The sequence below is a fragment of the Cavia porcellus genome, unplaced genomic scaffold (genome assembly GCF_034190915.1).
Source record: "Cavia porcellus strain 051 isolate PalLab524CR breed Dunkin Hartley unplaced genomic scaffold, mCavPor4.1 scaffold_1, whole genome shotgun sequence".
Classification (NCBI taxonomy): Eukaryota; Metazoa; Chordata; class Mammalia; order Rodentia; family Caviidae; genus Cavia; species Cavia porcellus.
In genome coordinates this window covers 154,114,333-154,120,765 of record NW_026947484.1, presented here as the reverse complement: position 1 = coordinate 154,120,765, position 6,433 = coordinate 154,114,333, and positions in this window count along the sequence as shown.

Below are 6,433 nucleotides of genomic sequence, written 5' to 3'. Positions count from 1 at the left end.
CTGTGGTATTTGCCAAATTACTGATTTTTTGCTCTTTTCATCATTTATTAATATACTTACTTTTTTAGAATTTAGTACCATAAGGATGTCAATTATATATTATTAGATTTACTAATCTTTTTTGTGATTACTAATTTAATTGCTCTTGATGAGAGAATATGACCAGTATTATGCTAATTCCGTGAACTATTTGGCCATTGTTTGATACAATACATTGCCAATTATCTCAGTGTTCAATGTGTACTATAGCCAAATGGGTGCTTTTAATGTTGGAGATCTAGATTTCCATGTGCACCTATTTAATCAAGCTTGCTAATTTTATCATTTAAATGATAAAATCATTTGATAAATGATCGATTGATCATTTTATCATAATTTTAATGTGCTCAAATAACAGTTGAGAAGTATTTGTCTTGTCCAATGTGATTTTGAATTTGTCACTTACTTGCAGATATTTTGTTTTAGCAATTCTGAAGTGCATTCAGGTTTATAATTATTATATCTTTCTGGAGGAACTAATTTTTGTCATGTGGTGTTAACTATTTTTTCTCCAATAATAATTTTTTTCCTTAATATTGGTATTCGTCTGCTATTAACTATTTCAGGGTTTCTTTTGTTACTATTTTCTGGGGATATCTGTTTGTTATTGTTGTTGTTTTATTTTTTTCATTCTTTTACCTTCAATATTTAGGTCTCCATATTTCAAGTATTTCTTATATACAGTACAATTTCCTTTCTTCCTCAAATCTAACAATGTCTTTTATTAGAGAACTGAGCACATTTCCAACATTGGAGGATTAATATTTGTCATGGTTTATGTCAGTGGCCCCCAAGCCTCATGCAGTTATGGGCTTGACCAAATCTAGTGTTTGTGATTGGTTTGTTGTCTAGTGCTTGGATTGGTGCTGTGAGTGTTTCACCTGCCCAGGGGGTGGAGTCAGGCTACAATACATTGGCAGGAAGAAGATGCATCTCTCTTACCATTTTGCACCTTGCTGTTTGTGGCAGCCATGAATGGCAGCCCCACCATGCCACTCTGCCTTGGAACCTCCTGAATATGGACTGAAACCTCCAAAAATTGTAAGAAATAAACTTATCCTTCTTTCATGTTGAGCATTGGTTATTTTGTCTCAGCAACAAGAGTAAAAAGTAACTAGGACAATATTATATTTAGATTCGTTATTACAGTCTTTCTTTGCAATTTCTATTCATTCTTTTTTCTAAGATTTTCTTTCCTCTATTGCCAATTTCTTTGAATTGGTTATATTTATTATTATTCTAATTTTTCTTTTTATCCATTTGGAAGTGATATATTCTTTATTAATGGTTACTTTTGAATACATTTTTATCATACATACTTGTTAGGAAACTTTATGATTAATCAACATCTGTAAAAACCTTCCTGCATTACAATCAAGGACCTCAGATCCTTTAATTCTCAGTTGTACCTTTCACACATGCAATCTATTATCTGCCTCCTTTATATAATAGAAATATTTTGCTACATTAGAAATTTTTGTTTGGAATTTTATATATGCATTTATATGTGCATTTTTATTAAATTTATACTTCTCCACATTTTTAGCCTACCTTTATTTTTGCATATCAGAAATTTTCTCTAATTTCTTTCCATTCTTTAATTCCTTACATCCCATTAGTGAAGATATATTTGTAGAGAAACAACACCAACTGTGTATGCACAGAAATGTGTTTATTTCATTCTTGTTTTGGGGATGTACAATTCTAGGTTAATAATGATTTTCTCTCACTTATTAAAAGATATTGTTCAACTATATGCTGATTTATGTTGCTGCTGAATATCCTTCAGCCATTTATCATTTACTTGGCACAGTCTCCGGTTCCTACATGGATTTTTCTGTCTGTGGAGTTCTAAAGTTTGTTCCAATGAATCTAGACATGGATCTTTTATTCTGCTGAGTGTATTAGGTTGCTTCCTACACCTATAGATCACAGCCTTCTATCAATTATGGAAATTTTAAAACATTGTCTTATCACAGCATCTTTCTTATATCACTTCTATTCTCAGGTTAGATACAGAGTGGACCTTTTATATTATCCTCCATGCTCTCAGGCATTCCCTGTTTTTTCATCTCTGTGTCTTTCTATGACACTTTTTGCAATCCTGCCTTCCAATTTGCTTATCTCTCATCTGGCCTAATCTGTTATTTAATCCAACCCACCCCAAGCCAGCTGACCAAATCAAAGTTATGCTCTTTGGCCCAAACCTATATTTTGATAAATGTATTTTGTGGAAGCAATGTTTCTTTGTAGGTTCCTCATCAGACATCCATCTTTATAAATTATATAAAATCACCAAATATCCAAGGAAATATGCCAACTTCAATGAGATTCAGTAGAAATAAACTATGTTATAGAAATTTTGATCAATTAGCTACAAAACATAAAATAATTATACAAGGCATATGGAAAATATTTTAAATGGACTTTTTGGCAATGGTGGGAATTGAATCCTGAGACCTTCTGCTTACTGAGCACACTCTACCACTGAGCTATACCCTAGTTCCTTAATAAATTTGAAAAGAAGCACTTATCCAAGGATCAACTACAATAACTGAGAGCATCTTGGTCAATCCAGGATGCCATAGCTAGTTATCCCAGGCTGGGTGGCCTAAGCCACAGACATTCATTGTTCTGAAGAGCACACCGCCCAAGCTCAGAGGTGCTGGGAGATCAGTGTCTGGTGAGGGGCTGCCTCCCACTTCCGGGCTTCCATCTTTCTCACTTCCTCACATGGGAAAGGGCAGAAAGCACCTGTGACTTCACATGGTTTCATAAGGGGAAAATCCCATCCATGAGGGCTTCCCTTTAATGACTTATTCACCTCTCAAATGTCCTACCTCCAAAAGCCATCAAATTAGGGAATAGGATTGAACATGGGAACTGGGGCAGGAGGGACATCCCAGCTATGGAATCCTATAGCCACAGCTTCCTGTAATCCTGTGTAACGAACGTATCAACCCCAGAAAAACTAAGAAATAACCTGAAGACCTTAGTGTGTGCCTATGTTAAAATTATCATATTAGCCTCAGCCTATCACAATAGTTTTAATTCTGTCATCTCTTATACATCTAATACCTCATCGTTTGTGCCAAGCATAAAGTTGACTGCCACATTGCTGGGAGTTGGCATTTAGGCCACAGTTTCCTTACCTGGAAGCTAATGGAAAGCTGTGAATTTCCCTGTGACAGACCCACCTGGTATTCGTTACCTTCATCCAGAAGAATCAGGCTTTGCAACTTTTTTTAAATAAAGATGCAGTAGAAGATTCTGGCAAATGTGGTGCTGAAATAGAAGCACTCACTTACTATCCCTTCACCGGCCTGCCCCCAGTCTAGAACACGAAGTAAGCGGGCCCTTGGTGACAGCTCTTCTCTTCCTCCTCCTCCTAAGTTCTCACTTCAAATATAGAATTTTCTTTTTTTTTTTTTTTTTTTTTTGTCTTTTTCATTTTTATTGGTACCAGGGATTGAACTCACGACTGCCTGCTCGCGAGGCAGGCGCTTATGCCGCTGAGCTAAATCCCCAGCCCCCAAATATAGAATTTTCAAAGTCCTTTAAAGTGACTCTCAGTTCAGGGGCAGTCCAGCCCTTCCCTGCAGGAGTCTGCCAAGGTTTCAGCTTTGCATTTTTGCTGTGTAGCAGTCATGACTTTCCACTATGTGGGCTCACATGTCTGTTTCTATCCTTGTCTGGATTTCAAGACACACATCACCATCTTTTTAAATTGGCCTGGCATTTTCAACAAAAGATAAAATGTTGGAGGTGGGAGTAAGAGTGGATGTCATCAAGAACACAAAAAATAATATTGGTGAGGATTGGGGATAAAGGAACCTTCCCATGCTGTTGGTGGGAATGTAAACTGGTACAACCACTACAGAAATTGGTATGGAGATTCTTCACAAAAACTGGCGATATTCCCCAAAGACACCGTACTAGAGTGACACTTGTGTACCATGTTGATAGCAGTGCAATTTATGATAGCTAAACTGTAGAAACAGTCTAGATGTCCATCCACAGATGAATAGACAAAATGTGTTATATGTACACAATGGAATATTTGTCAGCCATAAAGAAGTGTGAAATCCTGTCATTTGTAGAAAAATTCATGAAACGTGAGAGTATTGTAAGTGAAGGAAGCTAGAATCAGAAAGTTAAACATTGCATATTTTCTCTTATTTGAGAAACCATAAATGAATAAAATAAAGGAGTCATGATAGGAAACTAGACGATATAGACTCTTAGAGATAGGGATTGTTGTAGTTAGGGGTTGTGAGGAGAACAATTAGAATCAGAACATAGAACTTATTGTTTTATGATGGTCACCCAGAGTTAACACAAGAAACTGCAGGAAATCTATCCACAACACCAAAGACGTAGGGTATTTAGTCAAGGGCCTGAATCCTACAGCAATGTCCCGCATGAGTCTAGGGAAGACCCAGAGCTCATGACGTTGCCTCCCATGAGTCCAACTGGAGGTCTAGAGCCCATGAAAAGAACTCCCGCCAGTCTCTTTTATGGATCTGTACTGAGAAGGCCCAAAGGTCAGCGGAGGAAGCTAGAAAGTCTATGCCAGCGGGGTGAAAGAGCTGTGCCAGTAGGTTGAGGGTTCTACGCTGGAGCTGAGAAATCACACTCAGAACAATGACCAGGGCTATCCTAAAAGTACCACAGCCATCCTCAGCAACACGGCGGCCCTAAGCTCCTCTGATGTTAAGCACAGTTGAGTACATGCCAGGAAGCCAGCATAAGTTTGTCTTGGAGATTAAGTGGCACATGTCTTCCCCTCCGGAGCCAGGAAGCAAATGCTCGATGTAAGGACCAGAGCTTCTCCGGGAGAACCAATGGCTCTAACAGCAACAAGTAGGAGAACCCACAATGTCTCAGTGCCTGCCTTGTCTACGTCTCTATTTATGCTGGCAACTTTCCTCAGCTGAACATCTAGGCTCAGCACGGTGGTAATTGAATTCTGCTGGCGTTAAGTTGATCGTCAGTTTTTAATCTGTAACAGAGGTCAAGGGGAAAGGGAGGAAATGGAGAGTAGGCAAATGGATTGAAAATGAGCAAGCTATGTTTGTGCACATTCAGTTTTCCAAAATTAACATCGCTATTCTCTAATATAAATATATGCTAATAAAAATTGGTGGGGGTGGAGTGGGAGGATCACTTTGACTTGGTTTTGTGCTTGCCTTTTCACTGTTGGTATCATTGTCTTTTGAGTTTTTAAGACGATGTGGGTTTATGGGGCCCAGGATATAGTTCAGCAGCACAGTGCCTGCCTGGCAAACACAAGGTCAAATTTGATTCCTGGTACCCACAAAAAAAAATAATAACAAGATGTGGGTTTGATGGTGTCCCTCTATGAGACTGGAGCTAGACTTCTGCACCAAACAAAAGGCCAGTAGGGGAGACACCTCCAGTTAGGCTCATTTGCAGGGTGAGACCTTAGATATCTCACTGGCCAGAGATCTAAACCTACAATGTGTCAAATCAGGGCTTTCATCCTTGGAAGTCTTTGGATTTCTGCCAGCTCTATTTTAGCAGAGACAGCAGTGTCAGAAGATGAAGAGAGAGGATCATAGCTGAAGGCAAGCAGAGAGAAGTGGGCACACACAAAAAAGGCAGAGGAGAAAACGTGGAAATAATACTTGAATCATTGCTTGTGATACCATGACATTTGACCTTGGTTCCAAGTTGAGGGGCATGGACTTGGGTGCCAGCTGGGTTATCACTAAAGCCATGACATCTGGAAGTCACATGACCAGAGCAGTATGCCACAGCATCCCGGGAATGGTAAAAAATTTTGTGCTCAGAAATTCTTTAAATAAAGACATCAAATTGGTATTGAGTATTCATGTTTCAATTTCTACAAGATTACTTATTATTCTCCAAGTAATTGTAAGTGGCTCTAATGGACAGAGAAATCTTGTTTCATCTTGTATGAGTCTAGGGAAGACCCAGAGCTCATGATGTTGCCTCCCAGGAGTCCAACTGGAGGTTTAGACAGAGAAATCTTGTCCACATTAAGGATATAGGACAAGATATATCCTTAATATCAGATATCTTTCCCCATAGATTAGTCATCACTCTTGCCAAATGTGTGTGTGTATATACTGTTGTTGTTGATGATTTTATCTCTCCATAATAGGATTGTTTGTCAGGTAGATGTCAAAACTGTCAGACTGATTGTAGGACCCAAAATGAAGCACAGGAATAACTGAAGGCAAAAAAGGGACTGAGTGCTCCAATTTTTCAAGCACAAAAGCAAAGTCATGCCAGCAGGGAGCAGGGTAGTTGCTGTTTAAGTGAAGCAAAAGACCCATGAGCTAGAACACCTCCAAGCCCACCCTCTCCTTCCTTGCCAGACTTGTTTCTCTCTGTGAGTCCTGTACAA